General features: G+C 40.3%; 1 protein-coding gene across 5 annotated transcripts in view; it reads left to right on the top strand.

Annotated features, from left to right (window-relative positions):
- Positions 1–26,088, top strand: part of WDFY3 (WD repeat and FYVE domain containing 3) — a 153,282-nt gene that overhangs the window by 22,797 nt on the left and 104,397 nt on the right. For 4 of the 5 annotated variants that reach the window (XM_041411900.1, XM_041411903.1, XM_041411901.1 and 1 more), the window contains exon 2: positions 10,689–10,783. The exons of the other annotated variant lie outside the window; for it this stretch is intronic. The gene's annotated coding sequence lies outside the window, so the exon portion shown is untranslated. The remainder of the gene's footprint in view (positions 1–10,688; positions 10,784–26,088) is intronic. 5 annotated transcript variants of the gene reach the window in all.

The following is a 26,088-nucleotide window of genomic DNA, read 5'->3' as shown; positions in this document are numbered from 1 at the left end:
AGGGGAAGTTTGATTCAAAATGAGATCTCTGGCAGCTGCCAAGAAGGCAGAACCCAAAGATGTGAGGACTTTGCAGGCAGTCTGCAGAACAGGCTCTCCCAAGAACACTGTAAATGATACTGGACGTTATTCAGAATATCTGAATATCTGTTGTTCAGAACAGATATTCAGAATATCGGTCTTCTCTCAGCATGGTGGCTGTAGTTCAGTGGATTTCTTTGTTTCCATGCAGTTACTAGAATAAGGCATCCTCTCATTTATTATCAGATGCTGCAGTAAAATCTGCATTTGTGGAAATTGTTTTCCTAATGTTCCTTTTCTATCATGCCTTGTTGCTTCATTTAATTTAGAAATTGGACCTGGAGAAAGCTGTCCAAATATATACCAGCCTTGCAAACTTGCAGAGTACAAACAACTGGTTATTATTGGGAGTTCAAGGAGCTGAGTAAAAAGACTGTTCTGTGAGATGAGTCAGAGTTCTGCAGCACTCTCCTGAGAGGTGAAGGCTGGCAAATTGTGGTGATAGCGTCACAATTGTGGACTAGCACCACAATAACTACAAAACATTTTATAGTTGTGCATGGGCCTTGGAAACAGAATCTGGGAGCTTAAGATTCATGGTGGAATGTGTGATAGAATAAATAAATCTTTCTTATTAGGATTCCTGTATATCATCAACTTTGACTTGTTCAGTTGCAATGTTGAACAGAATCTTCAGTCTGTTAATAAACATTTAAAAACATACTCATCTGTTCTTTTGGTGGACAGGCTACTTACTGCCTTAACTTCATCTTAGCTGGCACAATTCTCTGTCGAAAAGAGACATGACCCACAGACCCTCTCAGAACAGTAACATTTAATTTAACAACAAGGAAACGATTTTTTGAAAAACATGTCCTTCAAGGCTTGAAGTCGAAGGTCACTGACCACAAGAGAGTTCTTGCAGAACAGAAATAGCTACCTGGAAACCCAGAAATGGAAGCTCTGCTGCAAATCTGTTTCTTCTGATCCCTGGATATACCTGGACACCAGCTGTGCAGCCCACAGCCTGAGAACTGTGTGCTGAGCTGAGGGCAGGAGCACTGGTGGGAAGTGTGTGTAGCCTGGCTGGCCAGTTACCTGGAAGTCATCTTCCTCTCTGACAGATGCCCTAATTTTCCTTTCTCTCAGCACACTCTGAGCAAGTGGCCCAGTGCTGTGCATGCTGTGAGTGGCCCAGTGCTGTGTTTGAAGGTGAGGACACTGTTGAGGAGGTGGATGTAGGCTAAAGCTGCTCTCCAGGAAGCACAGCTACGGCTCCATTAGCTCTGGGACAATTTCTCCATGTCACAGATGGACAAAAGCGGAGATTCACAGATGCAAGAATCCACTTGATGCAAGACAGCTCTTGCCTGTATTAAAATGTTACCTGAAGTACAGCACCATGCAAATGGTTGTGCTGCTATCAAAGGCAGCTCACCACGACAGCTGCTTTTGGGTAGTACCCTAGTCTTGACTCCAAGCAGGACCACCAAAATGTTGTCATGCTGAGATTCTCTGTGTTCCTGGTTAAGGAAGGGTTGTTAGCACAGGCCAAAATATTACCCCCACACTGCAGGAGCTGGAGAAAAACTTGTAACAGGACTTGTGTGCTGGACTGCCTGACTGGTAGAGCTCAGGAGGAAGCTGCTTGGAACCTGTAGGGATTGGATGTGATACAAATACAAAAGGCTTTGCTGTTCAGATCTGTATGCTTGGGGAGGACCTGTCCTCTGCCCAGCATGTTCTGTAGTCTGTCTGCTTTCTGATTTTTTCCTGCTGTTTTTCATGTACTCCAGACGTAGTGACTGGTTTTCTGGCCCTCAGGTAGATGCCTGGAGAGAAAATTGTATCTACTGGTGAAGGGTTACCTTCCCTGTTGTAAAGCGTCAGGATAGGCAGGAAGCTGAAGGCTGCAGAGGGAAAAGAATCCATGCAGCTGGGAGGTTTGGGAAAGCAGGGCAGTAAGTCAGCTGACTTTGCACATTAAATGTTAGAATGGGACCCTGGGATTAAGACTTGCTCTGTACATGACAGTGAGGAAGAGAACTCTCAAGGTCTCTCAAGTTGGGAGAAACTTTGGCAGGACTGTAGTCCAACCTCCTGTGCGCAGCTGGACCAGCTCTGAGATGGGACCAGGTTGTACTGGACTTGATCCTGTCATGTCTTTAAAGCCTCCAAGTCTGGAGACAGCACAGCCTCTCTGGGCCCCATTCTGGTGCCTCTCTGTTCTCAGTGCGGGAATAAAGCTTCTGTTATGTGCAGTCTGAACCTATCTTTTATCAGTTTATGTCTCTTGTCCTCCCACCATGCAGTGCTGAGAAAAGCCTGACTTGGTTTTTGGTTTGCCAATAGCCTTATAACATAGGTCAGCCTTCAGTCCTTGTTAGGAAATTGTGACTTTGTGATTAATTAAAGTGAATAGAAATGCTTATGAGCTTGGAATTAACAGCAGGGATAGCATAGTGATATATTGATTGCATTATGCAATATAGCATCAGTGAGTGTAGCTACATTGAGCAAGCTAGCATGTAGACACTAATTGAGAGGGAAAAATCTTTATTTACTTTTGAGTGTATTGTTTACAACAACTTATACACTTCTCTTTGTAAAAGAAACAAATAACCATACATCCATCAATGAGGTAATTGAACATAGATTTAAAATTGTGTTGCATGCCTCCAAATACCAAGGTAGCCAATCTATTCTTAGATTTCTGGCATTTGCCAGAGCATCTGTCCTCCAGGCAGGTATTTGACTTTTGGATTTCAGAATTTTAGATATCAGTGATTTAGATAGTCTGGGTTTGTCTCTATATCCAGAGGGTTTTGTTCATCCTGTGGAAAGCTAAAGAGTGAGCCAGTCATTAGTTTCCTGAAATAAACAAAGAACCCATTTCTATTATTCTGGTGTTTATTTCCCATTTGATGAAGTAAAATGTTATGTGTGTTTATCTATGTTTATTTTATTAATTCATAAATAAAATAATAGCTTGTGTAAAAAAAGACTCTCACTGTTTCAGTGTGTACCTGACTGATCTGATTAAGGGCCCTGTTCTCAGATATCTGATCAATTTATAAAGTATCTCTGTGGTCACTAATCTGTAGAAATTTTGACTATCTTTATCTTCTTGGAGATGCACAGGGATAAGATGAGAGGCATTGGACACAAGCAGCACAAGGCCAGTTACAAGTAAAGTAGAAATTTATACCATGAAGGTAAACAGCACAGCTGGTTTCTCAAAGGGACCATGAGATTTCCATTCTCAGAGATGCTCAGAGCTCATGTGAGCAACTGATCTAAGCTGCCCCTGTGCTGAGCAGAGGTTGAACTGCACTGAGCTTCACAGAAGTCTTCTATCCTACACCATTCTGTACTTACATGCAAACAACATCCAGTGTTTCAGTGACAGAGATCATAATGCTATAACGTTAAGACCCAGTTGCTTAGTTTGAAAACCTCTATGTAAAAGAGACAGTGCTTCTTATCAAGCAATATAACTAATGAAATTTTATGTCACAGGTGACCTACAAGTCAGTTCAGCGTGTCTATGTAGGGAGCATCTGGATTTTAGCACTGACACATTGTGATTTATTTCTACAAGAAGCACTTGTCTTGGCTGTTAAGAGCAGAAGACTGTTCATAAGTGACTGAATTAATGCCTCCTTGGTAGACTTTTGTAAATTGAGGATTCAATTTGGTAGGTGAGAGTATTCTGAAGACAACTTGAAATAAATTTTACTAATCTATTTAAATGTACGTGGTTTTGATGGTTCATTTGCAGAGAGAATTATCATTTCTTTCCATTTGGAACATCATCTTATAATAGTAGGTATTATTAAAGTATGCAAATTTAATTAGAGAGTAATTAAAAGGTGAAGTAACATGAAGCGTGTATGACAATTTTCGTGTTCCTTTTTCAGACTAATTTTGACTTTGACTTAACATAAATGCAATTTATGGAGAACTTTTCTTTCCAGTGGCATAGAAAACAGGTGTTGCATTAAGCCCTCCTGACTTCCAAATGACTGCAGTTACACTGAAGCAAGATTTGGGCTGTCCAACAGAGCTTGTCCACAATAGATGAGGCTGAATTTATTTCCTTGACTTTCATTGTCTTGCTTTAAAAAAGTTTAAACTGTCCTTGCTTTTAAATTGTACCCTGTGCCAGATTGTTGAAGTTCCTGTTTTGCATTCTGCCTTTCTGTATAGAGGATGCTTCTGGAGGAGATGTGAATGCAGCTGCAGCTCAAGCAGTTTCTCTTGGGTGATGTCTCCTTTTATTGTGTCTGGTTGGCCTTTTGCATCTACATCTTCTCGGGCTTTGCTGTATTGGGAGAAACCTGGCTGAAAGGCAACACTGGAATTTTTTAGATTAAGGAGGAACTTCTAAGTGCATGGTGCCCAAGTGATCTGTGAAGGGTTTCTGTTGTTTGTGTTTGACTCTTGCACAACTTCACTGAAGAGGAGCAACATTTAAGAGTTGTATATCATAGTGTGGCTGTAATAGTCTGTCATTAAGACCCCTTTTGTGAGGGTACTTCCCTTCACTCTTGAGAGTGAAGGTATTTTGAAGATTGGCTTGGAACTTGGCATGTTGTTGCACAGAGTGGGGTATCTTCAGTTTTTTTCACCCAATTAATTTTTATCTGTCTAAACAGGATTAGTTGTTGGGATTATATATTCCTCCTCCACCTCCAGAAGTTTGTATTTAAGCTGTAGTGGTGTTTCCTCTGTGCTCACCACTGGTATCATCTTTCTCGGGGTCTTGGGGACAGCAAGAACACAGTTACGGGTGTTCAATCATATTCTAATTTGAAGATGGATGGAATAATAGTCAGTAAAATTTTTTAAGCAGTCTGTTGTGACAAGTGTCTGTAGGCTTGGGTGTGTCATTTTTGCTGTTTTCTACTGTGAACCTCTGGGGTTGATCTCTGAGAAAGTGAAGTGCCTTAATGTGTTCCTTCATCCTCCGTGAGCAGGAGGAGGTAATGAAGTCTTCACTAGGAATTATGCATTCATTTGGAAGTGTGAAAACATTGCTGAAAGTTGGATTTATAAACAAAAAGCAAAAGAATCCAGGAATGCTGGTGAGGAGAAGAAAGTAACCAGGTGTTGGAGTTGTGAACTTTACTGGAAACAGATGTGGTACCTTTCTTTATTTCTTCCTGCATGCAGTTTTGCAGTACTAGAGTTTGTTTTAGCAGAAGTAGTGAATACGAAACAATAATGAAAAGAGTGTTTTGGAGGGAGCCAGAAACTGTAGTTTTTTACCTGTTTGAGGTTTTTGTTTGGTTTTTACAAATGGGTCTGACCCTTATGTTGGCTTTTAAGGTCTTGTCTTTGTTGGAGGGAAACATCTGGCTCTTCCATTCTCATTGTGTTGTTAAAACAGCTGGGAGTACTTTTATAACATATTGCCCGCATTTGTGTTTCTTCTCTCAGATTTTATGTACAGCAGAAATATGTTGTTGCCAAAGTTATTTCTCGTCATAGTAGGCAGTGTGAATTCAGATCCAGGCTCCTGCTGATCTGTGGTCCTGACCTCTGACCTCATCTGGCTGAAGTCAGGCTTTGACATCACATCCCTTGCAGTGTGTCTGAAAGTGAACCAGTGAGGTTGAGAATGCATGCTAAGCACACATCTCTGCTAGAAAAGGCAGAAAATGTACTTGGATCGCATCATGTTTATGATCCCTTTGATTTCTTTCCATCAGAGGCAGGATTTTTATCTTTATCCCATGTGGAGTAAGTGCTAGCACTCAGCTACTGTAATTCCTATCAACAACAGTTTATATGTAATGTCTTCCTTGACTCCTCTTTGATGTAACATGTGAGTGAGTTTTGTAACTTTGCAAAATGTGGAAGCAGAGAGGAAAATGGCTGGTTAGGTGTGAATAGGTTCCTATTGAATATCTGTGGTGTGTGTAGGCACAGAAGAAACCCTATGTTCCTGTAGGGCTTTCATTTTTTAGTATTCTGATGGCACCAGTATGGCGTGCATAAAGTTGATAAATATAGTTTATCCACAGAGGAATACTTGGAAAATAAATAAGGGGAAAGCAACTAAGATGAAAGTCTGTATAACATTTGTATTTCTTTTTCAGAAATAAGTTGTACATAAAAGCAAATTTGAATGGTGTTACTTGATCAGTTTTCCTCTTTGCAGGAACCAAGAGGTTTGTGATTGCTGAGGTTTTGTTATTTAGCACTTTTTGTATGATGTCTGTTGGGGGTAGCGATCAAATTCTATTTGAGTTGTTAAGCTCTAGAAATAGTGAGTACTGAGATACTGAGGCAAAATAAAAAGACCTAAAACACTAGGTTGAATACCTAGTAGGATGTAGGTCTGGAAATGTTTGTTACAGCAACAAATTATTTAATTCACAAGAACAAAGGAGTAATGGCAGCTAAGAGAAGTTATTCAAGTCATAAATACATATTATTAGAACTTGATTTAAACTTTTTGGCATTGGTTTGGAAGAAATGTGTTTGGATAAGAAATAGTTCAACATGTTTATATTAAAAAAACCCCAACTTATAATTCCAGATTTCATTTGTTATAAAATACATGTTCAGCCAATAGACTTTCCATTTAGAAAAGCCAAAAAGCTTTTATTCATATAATGGAAAAAAAAATTTAATTACCTTATGTAATTATGCAGATTACCTAAATAAACTCTTCAAGAACTGCCTGTAGATTGGGACTTGTCTGAAAAAGAAGATATCTGTTAAAATTGATGGTAACTGCAGTGAAGTGTCACTTAGGTTTTTATTGGTCATGCTCAAGCTGGCCATCCTAATATTATGTTTTAAGAAAATAGTTGCAAATTATATGTTCCAACTCTTTGAACTGAGGGAAAGGCCTTCAGTGCAGCAGGGAGCTTTATGTAAGCCATGGGTGGGGGTGTTTTGGATGGCTGAGACTTGTTTGCTGAATGACACTTCTGGAAAATAATAGACTTGGCTGCTGCCAGGGTTCAGTGGTGGGTCATGAAAACGAGGTGATGCAGACCTCGTCTGCACTGCCATCAGCTGAATCTGAAGCTACCTGTGTGCAGCGTTCTGGGGAGGAGAAATCACCATCCTGTTCGTTTCGCACTGCAAGCGGAACCACTGTAACTCTCTGTTGTATTGGTTGCTTACTCCCTGTTGTATTAGTACACTTACGGTGTACTTTTTCATGAGGTAATTGCCACTTGAGATGCTTTTGAAATGGTCAGGAGCAGACACCGGATACGGAATGGGCAGTTTCGTTCTTTGCTCTGCTGCTTTTCTCTTGTGGGTTTGAGCAGCTTCTGGATAGTGTGTGATCTGCAAATGGGAAAGCCATTAGCCAGAGAGCAAGGTGCTGCCTGTCTGGAGAGGTCCAGGGTGTACTTACGTTCCTTTCTGCACCCTTTAGTGGGCAGAGATGGACAAGGAAGCCTGGAGGCAACATAGCCATGGAGTACCATATTGTCTGCGTGTTGCCAGGAGATCCATGGTCCCTGTGGAAAGTCTGGAATCTAGTTCAGCTGGAGAGAGGGTGAATGCCCTAAGAAATAATCTAGGAAAGCTAAATCTGAATCTTTCTTGAAAAACATAATCCTTTGGTCCAGGAAAGGTTTTGTTGAATGTGCCAGTCAATATACTTCCCAGAGATATTTCTCCTTTACACTGGAGACTCAATAAGGCAGGAAGGTGACTAAGCTGTGCCGCCCTCTTGACATTGACCAGAACTGGTTCTCCTTTCTCAGAACTTGTAGCAGGTCTTTTGTCAGAGTAGCTGCCATTTCTTCTTGAGGGCTTCTGTGCCTCCACTAGACTGGGGGGTGTGAGGAAACTGGAATCATTTGAACTGTCTTTGGTGCTTCCAGAGTTTTACTCTTAACTGGTGGCTTCAAAACTAACCTGTTTTGTTGTTTAGTTTAGTTGCATTTCTTTGGAGAATGTTGGTGTTTTGGGATATTCAAGGTTGAAAACATCTTTTTTCTCATTGCTGCAGTATAGATGGTGTGTGCTATTGGTATTGCAGTCAATTTTGCTAACTGATGATAGGGAGAATTAAAGCTTGGGCAATACTGAAGATTGGTTGATGGAAGTAAGGTAGTAGTACTTTATTTTTTAGCACCGCAGAAGGCATTTTGTTTTTGTTAACTATGTTTAAACAGGACCTCCTGCTCCCCTGTGTTTATTGGTTTTGAGACTACAAGTCAAAACAATTCACTTTGTGCAGATATATTTGATAAAGTCTTTCTCAAGCTATTGTGACCCTGACAAAATATGGAAGTAGGATAAATGTAAGGGAATCAGGACTTAGAGACAAGGCATTCCAAATGTACAGTGGGAATATAGATGAACCATAGATAAACTTTTGGTTCAGGACCAAGTAAATAGCACATATGAAAGAGGGTTGCAAGCTGTCTTCAAGGTTGTACTTCCTCATGGCCTTTTTTACAATTTTAGCTGGAAAAGACGCTGATACTACCCTTTAATTTCTGCTCAAGAAAGCTTGTGAATTTTGTGTACTTGTAGTGTAGTTGGTCATTGGATCTTTGCAAATATAGTAAGTGTTAATTAAGTTCAGTGCAATCACAGTCTGTTCTGATTTGGAGCCTGAAACCTCTATTGTCTGTATTTAAAAACAAAAATCTATAATTTTGAACCTGAGAGGCATTTGGTTATATAATACAATTCTTAAGAGGATGAAATGAAATTAGCTGAAACGGCAGTTCCTTATTTGTTTTAAGGTTTGTCCAGTAAGTGTTCCTATAACAAAAGGACCATTTGTTTGTCATCTTAATTTAAATATGTATTTGCTTCTGCAGAGATAAAATCAAAGAGCTCTCCCTACTTTTGGTATTTCTGAGTTCCATGGTCCAATTCTACAGTTTTACGTGCTGTGCACACAGGTAGTATTTGATTGTGGCTGGTGGTTCCTTACTTTTCCCCGAGAGCTGATAGAACTGGAGGGAGGTTTCACGGTCATGGACGAGGGAGTTAAGAGAGAAATTCTCCTTTAGCTGTTAATGCTGATCACTTGAACTTGCTAGCAAGTTACTTAAGATTTTAGAGCATGGAACAACATAGTAACAAAATTTTATCTTGTTTTAACCTCTGCAACATCACTGTGAGCAAGATTTTCACATTAGTGCCATCTCTCTTGCAAAACTTTTCAAAGGTACCTGATGCTGTACTGCTTTTTTTACCCAAGTCAGTTTCCACCCACCAAAATATTATCTGCTCCTTTTAATATACATAATATTAAAAGAATAAATGATATAAATACAAATTTTTCCAGTTGCTTTAGGTATGCCGGTATTGTGCAGTGCCCCGGAGTGTGGGAACACTGTACTAATAGTGCCAAATGGGACTGACTGGGAATCAGAGGTAAATTAATCAGAAGTCTGCCAACTCATGGCTAATAACCAAGGTGCAGCATTTCACCTAGTTGTTTGCCAGGTCCTACAGTTGCCACTGCTGGGTTTACTGCCTCTACCACCTGTCTGGGTTAGCTGGAGAACCTTGTGATGGATTCATGGAGTTGTGCTGAAGTGAGCTCAGACTTGGTGCCCCTTGTTGGCTTGTGTGTGTCTGCTTGCAAATTCTAAGATGAATATTTTACAACTCTGAAAATAAGAGGCAGGCAAACTAGGGGAGAGGCCAGGGAAAACTGTGTGTTCAGTAGCTTCACAGTTGCTCAGCTGGGTTAGTATCAATGTAGTTTAGTTCTTATTCCCCTGCTCTAATGATGAGAAGTCACTTGGTTCCTCAGAGGGATGCTCTTGCTGACCACGGGCTGTCAGTGCATTGATTACTGGGCTTGCACTTTGTATTAACTCTTTTAGCACTTCATGTGCTCTCAATGGGTGTCGGGGTCCGCTGTTATGTGTCTCTGCCCCGACACGGGGAGAGGTGGTTCTGGGCGGCCGCGATTGCGAAGGATGAGTCTGGACTCTTAGATTTTCGGTCTTCAGTTCTGTTTATTATCTCTTATCTACAAAGTTTTTCTCTCTGCCCAGCCGAGGTCCGCTCAGCAGGACAGTCGAGTGCACTCTCCCCCGCCCACAGGGCGGCTGTGTCCTTTATAGTGAAAATTACGTGTGACATATTTACCTTTATTTCCCAATACTATTCACCCTTATAGACAAGTGTACCTTCACCATGAACCAATCCCCAAGTGCCAACATCACCCCCCAAAATGGAAGACATGAAGAAGAAAGAAGAACACAGGACCACGCCCTGAATCCTCCATCTTGCCTTCATGCCCCCCCTGTACCTATTTTTCTAAAATTTATATTTCCTTCCATAAATGTACCATTCACACCCAAGAAGCTCTCATTTCCTCATTCACAGGTTCTTCTCCTTTTGATGGATCGAAATCCAACCACCAAACCCTTTTGGCAGCATTCCAGGGTTTCCGAGCCCCCCAGGGGCTCCCCTGGTGTCTCTGCACATCCACAGTGATGTGCTGAGATCCCACAAATGAGTGTCATTTAATCAGAGAAATAGTGCTGTGTTGCCAGTTTCTAGTTTGCTACTGTTCCTTTTCCCAGAGCTATTTAAAATATTTCTTAGTTTGTGAAAGTCCAGTTGTCATAGGAATGACTCCTCTTTCATTTATGAAGAGCAGACCTCTGTGACTTCATTGTCACATTTATATTCTAACCTTTTTCTCTTTTACCTAGTGAGAGAGCAGCTTTGGTGTTGAAGAGAAACCTCGGAAAGGAATGGGCCCTGTTCTCTTGAAGCTGTTTGCCCTGCTCCTGGTAATGCTGTAGAGGTTAGTGATGTGAACGTTGAAGAGCTTTTGTGGAAATTGCCTTTTGATTTGTAATTGGCACACCCTTTAATAAATTCTGTGTGAAGCAGTTCATTTGCCTGTCACAGAGAGGGAGTTAATTCAGGCACTGTCAGAGCAGAGTCAGCTTAAAATTGCTCTTCCCAAACAAAATTTAGGATTTTGTTTATTTGTGGGGATGCTGTGGAAATACATTGCTGGGTGGTCACAGAAAGTTGTGTGGGTGTGATGCATGCTCAGAGACAAGTTGCATTAAAGTTGTAGGTGTTCATCAATGGGTTTAAAAAAAAAAAAAAAGGGTAAGAATGATCACAGTACATGAATCTGTAGTGCCTGATTCTTCTTTGATTTTTAAGGAGTATTCTTCTCTCATTTTTACTTTGAGAGAAGAATACTCCTGATCTTCAGTAGAGTTGACAGGCTAGGAAGGGTCCATTCTGTATCCACACAGAGGTAATGTTATCTCTACTTCTGCCTCAAGTGACTTGTATTTCGGTGTTATATCCTAGTTTACTTGGGTTTGTACAAACTGTATAGACTGCTTGCTGGGAATGTTTTTCCCCAGAGCTCTATAGTCCTACTACAAATATTACAACCTATAAGAGGCTTTCTTTTGCAACTAGGTCTTTCAGTCTAGCTTACTTCCATGTTTTTTTGAAAATTGCCAAGGATTAAGTATATTTATTACCTAGTGGAGTATTTTTTAACTAGTGAAGTAAAATAAAAGCTTGTGTAGGTGTTAAATTCAGTAAGGCTTGGTTTTGCTGATAAAAAATGAATGTAGCAAGTAAAATTAGATTAAGTAAGTGGGGGGGGAGAGAGGGAAGAGGTAGCCCTGTTGAAGTGCACTGCTGAAGCAAGGAGGTGAATTTCCATAGGAGCAGTTGAGTGAAAATCTATTAAATCTGTCTGGTTTACTGTAAAGGATTCTAATCTTTGTTAGCTTACTTTACAAGCATGGGGGTGTATGTGTGGTGTGGCTACTGAAGAGTAATGTCCAAGCTTTGCTAGGACACCCTTTGACATACAGACCTGTTTGCAGCAAAAAGAAAAACAGCCCAGTGGAAAAAAGGCTGCAACATGTCACAGACATTGAAAGTGAAGAGGTGACCTGGTGGGAAAAGACAAGGAAATGTTAGTTGGCGTCACTCTTTGAGGCATGAAGAGCAAGTGCTGCCACTTCATATCAAGAGCTTTAGTCACTGATGTATTCTCACCATTTTATATTGTTTCATATAAAACTGAGAGTTGTAAAGTGTTCAAGTGTGAGGTATCACTTCTAATTTAACAAAAGCATCCAGAAAGTCAGAAACACCAAAGCACATCCTTCCCTGTGAAATCCTGCACTCCAACATCAATGCTTTCATTCTAGCTCTGTGCTGCTGCTTTTGTTTCCAGTGTTTTATTCATTAACAAAAACCACAAACCTGTCCACAAGGGGGTCTGACAGAAGTATGCTTTTTTTTTTTACTTTTTTTAGCTGCCTTCAACTTATTGTGTTTAGATTTTTTTGAGACATATATACTACTTTATGGAGAATAGAAGAAGGTGAAAGATTCGTCTCCTCTCATGGTAGTCTCCATTTTGACTTAGTAAAAGCAGTTGGTTTCAAGCAGCCTGTTGAATGCAAACTATTTTGTGACACTGTGAAGACTGTCTTGTTAGGATCCGGATCTGCTATTCAGGTACTTATGTAGTAAATATTTCCTTAGTCCATCATGCATCCTGTTCTTCCAGTTCTGAGGACATAGAAGAACTGGTAGAACTTAACAGCTTGGTTTTAGGGTTGTGGTTATATTACTTTCAGACCCAAGCCTGCTATATTTGATTTGGTTGAGCTCTCCATGGGGCCACACTGAGTTTCTCTCCAGCTGTGGAATGACTTACCTGCAGCTATATGGGATAATAGTAAAAATCGCGATGCAGTTTATGAGCACATAGGAGATAATGAGATAAGGGAAGACAGCCAACCAACATAAATTTGCTAGGGAGAAAATTGTATCAAACTGATTAGTTTGCTTCCTTGACACATGAATTAGATTAGTGCATAAGGGAGGCAAGGGATAGAAGTGATACAAATAGAAGTGTATAAGGTTCTGAATGATGTTCTTTTGAGTGTAATATGTGCAGTATTTTGGTTTTTTCAAATGGGATCTTCCTTAAATTACTATATTGCAGGAGCAAAAATTATTTAAAATGATTCTGTGTAACCCTTAATAGGGATTTGAGATCACTTGGAAAAGCATTTGAAGTAGGCTTCCATATTATACTAGCTTGTCATGGCTGGATTTGTCAATGGCACCCATGATTTAGGTTTTAGTACATGGAGTGGAGTTCACTTATGAGCTGTGCCGGTGAGGTCAGTTTGGGAGTAGACAGAATGGGCAGCCTAGAGTGTTGATAGGAAGCTGTTGGTCACTGGAGTAATCAAAGTGTGTCTGTTGGCTTAACCTGACTCACCCTGTGTTTATTTGTTATACCCAAGGAGCTCAGTCAGTGTGTGTAACCTAATTATGCTGAGTTTACTGCATTGGATGGCCTCTTCCAACACTCGCAGCATAGCTTGTGGTACTTTTCTATCCTTTAGAAAACTGCAGCACTGAAACCTAGACCTTGAAAGGAGTGTTTGTTTATTTGTAGCAATTTTTTTATTATGCCACAGGGAGAAAAATGTGTGAGTAGGGAGGAGTGACCATATTTTTTTAAGAGCTTTTGTAGAATAAGATATGAAATATGGAAATAATTGTCGTCTTGGGATGGTGTCAGACAAGTCTGTCATACTGCTTTGTTTTAAATGCCCTGTGATAGAAAGGGGTGCTTGTGTGCCATGCTCTTGTATACACAATGCTCTTCTCATAGTTGTCAGGTTATCATGAAAGATTCATTTAATGGCTCCCTTAGAGGTGAGCACTGATATTTCACACTGGGTCAGTAATTTTTGCTAGCAATAGATTAATGCCTAAAACTCCCTTGTCTGACACGTTCTCATCTGTGATGCCGTAGTTTCTTACAGATGGGAAGCATAGTGAGGCAAAAAAAATAAATCTCTATTTAAGTTATCTCTGTGGGGATGTTCTGTGATCCCTCCTGCTGTTTTCCTGACTTCTTGGGGTATGGCTTTTTGCTTGGTATCCTAGCAAATGGTTTTCTAGAAAAACTACAAATTATGAAGGTACACCTTAGAAGCAGAGAGTGGTGCACCAGTGGTGTAATTGGAATTACAGGAATGCTGTGAAAGTTGCATGCCCCATCTTCTGTCCCAAAGGGAGGGGGAATATTGGAAGAGCCACTGCTGGTAAGTGATAACCTGTGAAAGGCAAGCCTTAGGCAGTCCCTCGGAAAGACTTTTAAGTCCCATGAATTGAAACAACTGGAGACACAGTAAACCTAGTTTTAGAGCTTTCCCTTGTTTGATTTTAATTTCAGGAAGCTGCCTGGGAGAAATCTCAAAGGCACATTCCTGTCGACGCAAGAATAACTGTTCAAAGTGCTGGGAGATGAAACTGATGTGCAGCAATTTTTATAAGTGAGGAAATAATAGTGCAGAAGTGGGCTACCACCTGCCTGTGTTGCAGTGAGAGTATATTAGAAGTACTGCTAACTCTTTGTTGTTGCTAAAAGGTCACCTTAGGAGAAGACAGAGGAGTAAAATAAAATCAAACTAAAGAAAGAAATGTACGCTAAAATTGTGAAGGAATATGTGGATGTATAAGAGAAGAAGCCTTTGCTTTGATACTATTGTTGCAATTAAATCTTAGTATTGAGCATTTATTTACCTAATTATTTAATGTGCCTTTGTTTGCCAGCATATTGTTGGGTTTCACTCTGTTATTGCATTGTGTTTGTCATAAAAATAAACAAGAAAACAAGAGTAGTTATCCTCATTCTGTACACTGCTTACTGTCAAAGCTTAAAAGGAACACAAAACTAGAGAAAAGGGGTAGCAACTAAAAAAGTCTGTTTTTCTCTCTTGTGGGGAGCAAGTTCTGTCCCTAGGTTCTTTGCATCCAGAAACAGCCAAACAGTGCATGTCATCTAAGTGAGGCCATACACTTTCACAGATACACTACAGAAGAAAGGACTTGCATTAAATAACTACTCAGTAATTTCTGTATCTATAAATGACATTACAGTGCATTTGATAGATAATTACTATTCCTTTTTTTGTTGTCTTCTTCATGATTTTTCCTCCAGCAAGGAAGTCTATTTCCTTAGTGAGTATTGTGTGTATGCGTAGGTGAATCCAAGGGAAAAATGCCATCTCAGTAGTTGTGCTTTTACTAAGTGGATGCTCAAGCGCTCTTCTTCTGGGATAAATTCAGTTGGAAAGCAGTGTCCGCTATAGTCATTTGAATATCATTCTGAGAGAATTCTTTTCAGAGAACTGCAACTTCAATCATAATTTGTTTTCTGTACCCTTGGTTATTACTAAGGGAGGGGGCAAGTGTAGTGGTGAGACATAATATGCAAGTTTGGATAACATAATGCATTTCCTTGGAAAATACTACCACTTCTGAATAGTTTTTTTTATTGAAACAAAACATCTGGCAGTTCTAGATTGTATGGTGCTGTACATGAAAGTGGCATTGCAAGCTAGAATAGTAAACAGTGTTAAAAAAACACAACAAATCAACAAAGCCCTTAAAAGCAGAAGAGTTAATCAAGAAAATCCACATTACATCTGATCCAGATTCTAGTAAGGGGTGTTTCTTGTCCTTAGTTTATTTTTTCCCCCAGAATAATTGGTTCTATTGTAACCAAAATTGAAACGTATTTACTTTTTTGTGTGATAAGAGAAACAAGAAAATGTCATCATGCAAATTAATTTGTAAGCCATGATACATCATTCTCCTTTGCAGTGATTGTACTGCTGACCGGATGTTGATTTGCTTGAGCACACAGTTTTTCATCTTGATCCAGTGCTTGTGTGAGTTGGATTTATTCTTTGTGAAGCAGCTGTATCAGTGACTGGGGCCTGTGCATTGCAAGGATGAGGGATCCCTTCCCTCGGAGTCCCAGCCTGCCGGGAGAGAGCAGCTGCTCCCTGCTTACAATCCCTCCCGCCTGGGCACTGGTACAGTCCTGGGCACTGGTACAGTCCTGGGCACTGGTACAGTCCTGGGCACTGGTACAGTCCTGGGCACTGGTACAGTCGGCGCGGGGCCTGGTGGCGCTAAGCTCGGCAGAGCCGCCTGACTGCCACAGGGATGTTTACTGACCAAGGGCCGGCAGCACCTTGGAGGCACGGGAGCTTGTCTCCTGTCTCTAGTGTCTTACAAGGGGACGACTTGAAAACTAAGATGCTGGCACTGAACTTCAAGAATTCAAGGTAGGATGAAACCTAAATGAATCCCAGCTACTCGTATTTCTTTGCATGATACTTTTCCCCCACAGACTAAAATTTAATTCCACGACTAGCACGTGTGAAGTTGTACCTCTTGTTGCCAGACTTGCTGCTATAGGAGAAGTTATAGGAGAACCAAAGCTACGATTGACCAGAAATTTAATCAAAATCTAGTGATATTTTTGAATAAAATGAGTAATGTACCAGTGCATAATTCTCTGTGTTTAGGATGTTGACTCTAGAGAAATGTGTTAAAAGTAGGTAGTTGACATTTATCATCCCAGCTAAGGAAGAAAATAATTGATTTTAGTTTGTCATATGGGTAGTTTTCAAAATACAGCTAATATGAGCCTTGAGTGCAGTACTTGTGCTGTGAAGCGAGCTTGTTATCGAGTTATGTTACAAATCTAAGAAATCTAACAAGTTGGAGAAAATAATATTAAGGTAGTGTTTTCCCTGACTCTTGAGTGCTATAGGCTTCCTTTTCCCCCCTTTGAATAAGTGAAACTCGCTTCTGGGGGGATTTCTAGATGTTTACTCTTGTAATACACTGCAAACTGGTGTTGAGAAATCATTTATTCACTGTGAAATACAGGTTTTATTTTGGTACTATTGCCAAGCAGGGTTAAACCATGAGTAATGAAAAGAAAAACAAAAATAGTTTTGAAAGTAGTTATGGTAAATAATAAATATACCAACCTCTTTATCGGCAATCAAAAATGAGCAAAATAAGTATGGGTTTTCTAAACTGTTGCAGCTTTTTCCCTTTGTGAGAGACACCAGCTTTACAGTATACAATAATATCTACGCCCACTTTGATAATTTAATAAGTGTGCCATTGAAAAAAAAAATCACTGGAGAACTGGAAGAATCCATTCATTTGAGTAATTAATATTGCTTTTACAGTCTGCAGTTTTAGTCTGCTTTGTATGTTTGTGTTTTTTCTTGTTAAGTGTTTATTTTGTGGGGGTGTTTTGTCTTTTCTTTCCTCTCTTTTATTTTTTCCTGTTTAATCCTTTATCTGACACATTCATTCACTGTTGGGGATGGAAACCTTGTAGCTCTGATGGGCTACTTCTAAATCCAAACAGCTCAGTCCTGCCTTGGATCTGTCCCAGGCTTTCTCTGCAAGACAGTGTTCTGGGAGCAGCAGTCTCTTGTGTTACTGAGGAGCTAGAGCTGTTTTCTGTAAGGAAAGCTTCACAATCAGCTCTTTTGTCTTTGAAACCTGAGAAGTGTTTCCCTGTGCAGTCTGGTGGAGCTGGATCCAAAACCACCCTGGGAGCCCAGGACGTAGTCTAGCTCTACCGGTAATCCTCAGGAAGACTGAAGATCAGACTGAGAGGGGTTGAATTGCTTTTATCTGCAATTTGTGCCACCCAAAAGAGAAGGGGTCAGGGGAAGGAGAAGAGAGGGAGGAGCAGAAGAGAAGGAAGGTGAGGAGAAAAGACAGTATTTTTCTCCCATTTTTACAATACTTGCTTAGTTATACAAAGCATAGGAATCTTTACTGTTTTTCCCACTGGTAGTGCCTCTTATGGGGAGCACCTGAGGGAAGTGGGACTGTTTATCCTGGGGAAAAAGAGGCTCAAAGAGGACCTTCCTGCTCTCTGCAACTACCCGAAAGGAAGTGCTAATGAGATGGATGTCAGTCTTCTGTCCCAAGTAACAGGATGAGAAGAAATCACAGAATCATTAGCCTTGGAAAGGGCCTCTGGAGATCATCCAGTCCAACCCCCCTGCCAAGGCAGGGTCACTTGGAGCAGGTGACACAGGAGCATGTCCAGGTGGATTTGAAATATCATCAAAGAAGTAGACTCCACAACCTCCCTGGGCAGCCTGCTCCAGGGCTCTGCCACCCTCTGTGTGAAGAAATTCTTCCTCTATGTTGAGGTAGAACTTCTTGTGTTCTAGCTTATGGCCATTGCTCCACATCCTGTTACTGGGCACTGCCAGAGAATCTGGTACCGTTCTCTGGGCACCCACCTGTGTGATATTTATGGGCATTAATGAGATCCCTTTCAATCTTCTCTTCTCCATACTAAACAGGTCCAGCTTCCACAGTCCGTCCTCACATGAGAGGTGATCCAGATCCCTCATCATCTTTGTGTCCCTCCTCTGCACCCTCTCCAGTAGCTCCTTGTCTTTCTTGTCCTATGGAGGCCAGAATTGAACACAGTACTCCAGATGTGGCCTCACCAGGGCTGAGTAAAAGGGCAGGATCACCTCCCCCAATCTGCCAGATGCACCCCAGGATCCCATTTGGTGGTGTCAGCTGCTGGATGTCCTCAAGTTTTGCCATGGAAGGCTTTGATTGGATATTAAGAAAAAGTTCTTCATAGAAGGGATTGTCAAGCATTGAAAAAGTCTGCCCAGAGAAGGGGCTGCTCCAGTCATCATCCCTGGAGGTATTTAAAAGATGTGCAGGTGAGGCAGTTGGGAACATGCTTTAGTGGTGGACATGGCAGTGCTAGGTTAGAGGCTGAACTTGATGATCTTAAGGGTCTTCTCCAGCCTAAGTAGTCCTTTGGTTCTGTACTGTATAGTATGCAAAACTTGATTCCAGTGGAGCTCAGTGGATGCCTTTGGACCATCCTAATTCCAGGCAGTAGATAATGTGTATGCAAGTATTTCTGCTTCTTTTCCATTAATCTCTGGACTGAATTGCTAATTATAAGGCCTTGGCCTGCTGTATTTTGTTTTGCACTTAGAGATACTATGAACATGCGGCTTAAAACATTGGGGTTATTCACCTTTATTTACTTCCTATTGCTTCAAGAATAAACAAGAATTTGTGCCCAGCCTTTAATGCTGATTTAAATGCAGATATGCTGCAGTTTTTGTTACAATCTTTCTGCCTCGATGGTAGCAGAGAGAGGAATTTGATTACATCAGCCAAACATGTGCTGGTAGGATCATTTTGTTGTTTTTCTTATCCATGTTGTTCGAAACAAGGGTGGCTCTATGGAGACAAATTTTACAGGTAATGGGCTTCTACTTACTGTTCCTTCATATGCAAATTTCCTAAAGGCAGAAGAAATGTTTTCTTTTTGGTGTATAAATGGCTGATTTACATGGCTGCAGGAAGTTTTTGCTTTAGATTGCTGTTGAGAAGAAAAAAGAAAACCCCCCCCCGCTACCACCAGCACCACAAATGGGGACCGTGCTCCTGTTAAAAAAATTCGGTGGCTTTTTTAGCTAAATATGAGAACCATGCTTAGGGTCACTATTGTCGTTACTGAACATGTCCCTGTTTGGGGCTACTTTGCTTGCTGCATGGCCTTGCTGTGAGGATATACAGGCTGTCTCCTGTTCCAGTTTTGCTGGTTTCCTTCCCCGTCTTCCCCACCACATCCTCCCACTCCCCATTACTTCAAAAGGTGAATAGACTGAAGCACTCTTCCCCATTCTTGATGGTGGCTCATTGTTTCACTACTGGTTCGAATGCAATAACTTTCCTAGGAAGGCTTTTTTGCTTTGCTTGTTTCCTATGAATGCAAGAGCCACTCTCCAGAGCAGTGTTATTATTCCTATGCATTTGTTGATGTCTGCATTTCAACCAAGCACACGCTTTTCTCCTCAGATCCCAGATTATCTTCCATTTTTGTTTGTTTTTCTGTGTGTGTGCCTTCCCCTCTCATCCTCTCACCCCTTTTTTGTTTTCTAGGAGCTTCTTAGCAGAATTTTCTCTCCTGAATTTCATGGTTTAGTCATTGTCATGCAGTTCGGGACTTCAAGCTAAAATTTCAGTTCTGCTGTATTCCCAATGGGCTCTAACTATGGGCTCTAACAGTATCCTGTTTGTCCAATTAATGCAAATCAGTTTATTTAGGCCTTTTGAAAACAAAACAAAAACAAAACGAGAAAACCAGCATTCAAAGACGCTCAAGATACTTTACCACAGAACACGTCAAGAATTCAATTAGAAGTTGCTCTCCAAGATATTGAGGAAGCAAATAGTCTGTTCTTAGTTTGAGTTTTTTAACCAGTTGTTACCTATCTTTGTAATATTCTGATGCTGCATAGGTTAGTTGGTTCATAAGCTTCCGATAAAATGTTCCAATTGATTCCTCCATTTCAGATAATTTTGCTGAGCTGCAAATGTTTCTGAGATGTTTCAACTCTGCCAGCATATATTCAAAACTAAAATGATGTTTTGGTATTTACTTTTCCTCGATGTGTTTTTCAGCTCCAGGTGTTTATAGCAGCATTGAGGTTTGCAGGATAATATGAGTTTATCTACTGTCTTGTCAACCAGCAGGTGTTAAGTGGGGTCATTCCCACTTCAAATATCCAGTTACAAAGTTCCAGATTAACATTAATCTGACAAATTATAGGTTCCAAAAGTAATCTGCTGGGTTTATAATGTGTTATCTATTTTTGTTTAAGGTTACAGAGCTAAAACCGGTTAGACCAATTGCTGTTAAATAGCTTTATTGTTAAGAGTTCTTCTTTAATTGCCCATCAATGGTTGGTGATTTAGCCATTGTCCTCCTGATGCTTGCCCAGGAGCAACACCTGGACACAGCAGCATCAGGAAAATAGGAGTGGCATGAGACCACGTATGCAGATGAGAAATGCACTGCTCCAAGTGGCATTAAAAAGGAAAAAAGATCTCCTGCCCATTTATTTCATAATGTATTCATGTCGGTTACACTGAAGAACAGAATTTCTGTTCCCTCAGTCCAAAACCTGTTAACTTACTAGGCATCATTTTTCTATAAATAAGTGTTTCAAAAATACATGTTGGTGAGCAATGGCTCTATTTTTGTCATGTTTTGTGTCTGCTCCAGCCAAGTTGGACTTTGCTTCTGCCTGTCAGGATTTTTGTGTTACACATATTTTTGTCTCCTCGGTTAGCATATTTTCTATATAAAAAATGTCCTTTGCATTCCTTGAGTAGAGGAGGAATTTTATGTCCAGAGCTAGTTCAGACTTCGTGGCACTCAGAGCTGGATTGCCAGCTTTGAGACCACACTGGAACAGGTCAGAGGAGTGGAAAAAATGTTTCAATGGTATGATTGCACAAGCAGGGGCAAATGGTTTCTTGGAGCCTGGATGTCTATGAATGAGCCACCTGAAGGTGCTAATGCAGGTGTCTCCATTTCTAACATAATACCTGCATAGAGCCCTGTACTTTGATCTTCACTGTGACTGATGATTAGGGGTAATGAAACATGGCAAGATGGATTTATTTTCTGGAATGACCATTCCTCATCTCATAAAGAGAAACGTTTCTTTTACACAGGAAGAGTTTGTTTGGTCCTCAGCCCTGCACTGGCAATATATTTCTGCCTTGCACGAATTATTGAAAACCTTTTTCTGGTGTAAATATTGGCTTTTTTCTCCAACCTAAGCAGGTACTATGGAGCAAGTTTGAGATACGGAATTTTCTACCTTCCTTCATGGCTGGCAAACCTAAACTGGTTTTTGGAGATCAGGTCTGTGTTTATATGCAGATGAGATGGTTTAAGAATTTGCGTTGAAATTCAGAGATGAAGGTGTGTAGAACTCAGCAGTCAAATACGGATTTCAGGTAGCCTTAGGGTTGGTTGGATGGTATTTCTTGGTCTTGTGAAGAGATGAAGGACCATCTGTTACAGATGAGATTTTCTGCTCTTCCTAGCTGGATACAATATTCATTACATGCCATTTGGCTTCTGAAAAGTGAAAATTACTCATTCAGTTCCCGTGATGTTTTTCAAAAGCTGCTTTTAAACAAGTGGTGGATTTAGCTATTCAAATGTTTACAACAGAAGATTTACCTCTTGGTTCTCAGGATTGTGTGTGATAGTTTGAGACAAAATAAGAATTCATCTTTCATTTTAATTGAAAAAGATGTAAAGTGTAGAAAGGCAGACACCTTAAATCCACATGTCTCCAGTCTAAATAGCCTGTATTTGAGCTTTCTGGCAGTTTGCTTTTTCAGCATTTTCAATTCTTTAGCTTGGTTATCAGTTTATTACTGAACTGTGAAAATGGAAGTCCTTAAGTCTTGTTAAAGGCTTCCTTAAAGAAAAACGGTACTGAGAATTTGGTTCATGGTGATGGCAGATCATAATGAGTGCTAAATAAAGATATAGGAAGTGGAATTATCCTCATCCAGGCAAAAGTCACATTTTAGATGCAATGTGGATAGATTTGTTCCTTGTAGGAAAAGGTGGCACACATTTGCTTCCTTGTGCACTGTCTTATCTTTACTATTTGTAAAAGTAATTTGTAGTTCCCTTCTGTTTCATCAAGGTGTGAGTTTTGTACACGATCCCCAGATGTCTGTGGGCAATGATTGCAGTCACATCCTTTGCCTCCACATGTGAATGGGTAGTCCTTCATGCCAGGTGACTCTTGTTCTGTGCTATTGCTCTGAACAATGATGTTGAAGCAGGGCCTTCAGTCCCAAGGGCGTTCTGGATTGTGGGACTGCACTCGAGGTGTTGGAAGTTGTCTGTGCTTTTCTAGATAGCAATGAAGAAAAGTGATGCAACTTCAGCTGCAGTTTGGAGAAGTACTACACACTGTTTTCAGCTGGGGTAGGATTTAATACTTTGGTTTACAGGCTTTATTTTTTGGAGGTGGCAGAAGAAGTGCTTGTAGCCTGAAAAAAACCTGTTATAATAGTGCAAGTAATTTTGGGAAATGTGGTTATTAAAGCACTAGAAAATGCAGTGACAGTTATCTTCTAGATACAAGCTTTACACCGTAAGTCAGGGAAAAAATAGGCTATTTGCAGAGGTCAAAAGCAGTACTTCACTTTCTTATTTGAACAAAATGAAGTGCAAAAAATTGATATAACGAAAGGTCATTTTCATTTAAGTTATTACTAAGTAAGAATATATGCAGTATTAGTCTTTAGAAAGACAGCTCTCCTCCATCCCTGCAGCACAGGTCAAAAGTATCACTGTTATTTAATGGTTGTCCTTTTACACTGAATATAAAACATTAACCTTCAGAAGGGAACAAACCACAGGAAATCTACTCTATCAGCACTTGCTATTATGTGTCATTATCATGAATAATTTGTGGGAAATCGAAGAAGAAGAAGACTGATATATTTTATATCTTTATCTTTCTCAATAAACAGTTGCTAAAGTTCTTCATATTTGTTGAAGCATTAGGAATTTTTGGTTTTGCAGAGATTTCAAGGCATTAAGGTCAGATTAAGCATAAGAATAGCATTTCTAATATTGCAAATAACAGAGAAATTTTATCTTTAACTGTCATCTGACTGGAGTTCAGAAAACAGAAAAAACAAGTCCTGAATAAGGATAGCAAGGCTTTTTTGTTTGTTTGTTTGTTTCATAGAGGTCTTAAAGCAAAAAATAGCTGCATTGAATTCTCAGGTTTGGATACTACCCTGTGAACTGAGGCACCTCTGTAAGCAGCTCTTCAGCCTATAAAAACAGACCAGTATTAGCTCTTCTGTTCATTTTAGGTGGTAGTATAAGGTTACTCAAGGTAAATTTTGAATTTTTTCAAATTTTGCTATTTAGCAAAGGAGGAAAAAAGCCAAACCATACACACAAATGTAATGACTTTGAAATAATAGTGTGACCTTGGAAATCCTTGCCTGCGCGTCTTCCTTAACTTCCTTAATGGTACTTAGCAACACTTAAAAGGTGGAGTGGGAGTTGGTGGTGTTTTCATGTTGGGGGCATTTCTTAATGAAGTAGTTCCTGTTTCAGCCAGATGACTGGATATTTAACAAGAGGAAATCATAGTATGGGAATAGGCACTTTTATTACTGGGGCAGAATATGAGATTTACTTCAGGCTCTCTCTTACCAGGCAACATTCCCCAAAGGCATGTGTGCCAGTTCAGTCTGTCAGGGAGAGCTCATGGCATCCTTTTCAGCAACACAGCTTGCTTGTGCATGATTTTCTTTGTGTGTGAGTAGTTGTTTTGTGTTTGGTGGCAGGACTGGTGGGGGGAAAGGGAATGGGAGGAAGTAGTTGCGTTCCTCGCTTCCCCTCCTACTGATGTTTTTGTCTACAAAGAGAATTTTTTATTCCTGCTCAGTTCTAAGCAAAAATGGATGTCTATCTAGCCAGTAACAGCTCTTTATTGTTTCCTTTGAAGGCCAAACAATGTCCTTTTGAATAGTGCATACTGATGATCATCTTCAGAGTGTTAGTATTCACTACATGGGTAGGGAACCTGAAATTCAGGAAAGAAGTAACAGACCTAATGGGGAGGGAACTAGCAGGTGTGGAATTTACTGATCCTAATGGACTTCTGTGATTGATTATATCAAGAAGACTTACATTTAATTTTCCTGAGATAGTTTGGGTGGAGGTGTGTACTGGTGTCCCATTATAAGCTGCAGAGAGAAGTTGATTCCTGTTTCACTGCTAAGCTGCTGATGTAATAACAATATAGTGCCTGCAGAAACAGGCACTTGTGACTGTAATTACTAAGCAGTTAATTACCTAGCTGCTTATTTAAATAACATCCTTTTGGAACTAGATACAGAGCTCGGATTTATAATACCTGTTGTGAAAATGAGTGTGTCTCATGCAGTTTCTGTCTACTTTTTTTTCTTCACAAATGTTTTGATAGCTGTAGTAGTATTACCCATACATTATCATACCCTAACTTGTGTTAATGATTGTGTGTATGTTGTGTTTTTCCTGTAGAGTCTGCCTTTGAGCTTTGTAAGCTGTTGGTATTTTCTGTAACATAACTTATGATCATTTTTCCAACAGCTTCCACTAACAGCAGAAAAAACTTTAAAATATTTTGAAGGGTAGAAATTAGCTCTTACACTAACTCCTGTGAAACCTCTGGAGAATCTTATGGGTTCATCTTGTGGGATTCCCATACAAATTTAACAGAAAAGTGAGGAACCTTGGTGAATGGCTTTATATCAAAGCTGTTCAAATGGGTCAACCCCGCTTATGCTCATGGGGAAATGTGCAGCCATCTGACAGCCTGTGTAAAAAAACAAAGGGCAGTTTTTAAAGTGAGGATGCTTATGCTGTGCTTTCACTGCTTGCTTCATTTCTCCTCACATGGAGATTCTTCTGCTTCTACCACTAAGAGAAAACTGTGATTTTTGTTACAAGAGCGGTGGTTTTATTGTGCATGTTTGTAATCTACTCATCAAGTGTCTTATTTTAGTCTTGGTCCATACAGAACATGATGCTCTGCAACTGCCATTAATTCGCATTTTTAGCTCTAGTAGCAGAAGGTGGGTACAATAGGCTGAAATGCTTCAACCCTCCTGATAAACTATGTGCCTGTCACAGTGGGTCTGCGTCATAGAACTTCCACGTGCTTAGTTTGCTTTCTCAGAATAACTTATAACTTCTCCCTCAGTTTAAAAAAGCCAAACACCCAACAGCTGGAATGTCCAACTCACAGGTTCGCTATGAAGAGTGTGCCTGCTTGGGCCTGCTGTGGGAAGAAACTAATCAGGGCTGTGTAGTAAAGAATGTGGGGTAGCAGTGGGATATAGAAGAGGGAATGCGAGGCAGGGAAGACTCCTGTGCTGGGAACAGGTTTCTGTCCTTGCCACTTCCACAAAACTCTTCTTGAGGTTTTTGGAGCTGCCCTCTAATTGCATCTGGGTGTACTGGGTGTTTACTCTGAGATCACAAGCTCAGAGGAGAAGGACATCAGCTGCTCTCTAAGGGACACAATGCAAGCAAGCAGAAAGATTCAAGCATTGAAGGATTAGCTGCTCTCCAAAGCATCTTCAAATAGATACCATATTATTAGACATCATCAATTTTAGCATGAGGGAAGGATGTGTGTTCATTGTGTGGATATTGAGACTGTTGCAACGCCTGTGCTGTGGGGCATATCTGTGAAAGGAAGTTGGTTTATTAGTTGTGATGCATTCTGATCCCTGAGGAAATGCACAACTGGGTGTGCAGAGCAGCCTTTCAGTCCAGGTTGTAGGAGCCAAGGTTTAGCATCATGCTCAGAGGGATGAAGTAACAAA

Source organism: Onychostruthus taczanowskii, unplaced genomic scaffold, assembly GCF_017590055.1.
Source record: "Onychostruthus taczanowskii isolate IOZ18803 unplaced genomic scaffold, ASM1759005v1 scaffold38, whole genome shotgun sequence".
NCBI classification, from domain to species: Eukaryota; Metazoa; Chordata; class Aves; order Passeriformes; family Passeridae; genus Onychostruthus; species Onychostruthus taczanowskii.
The sequence above is the reverse complement of the archived record's forward strand: the minus strand, read 5'-3'. Positions and strand labels throughout refer to the sequence as shown.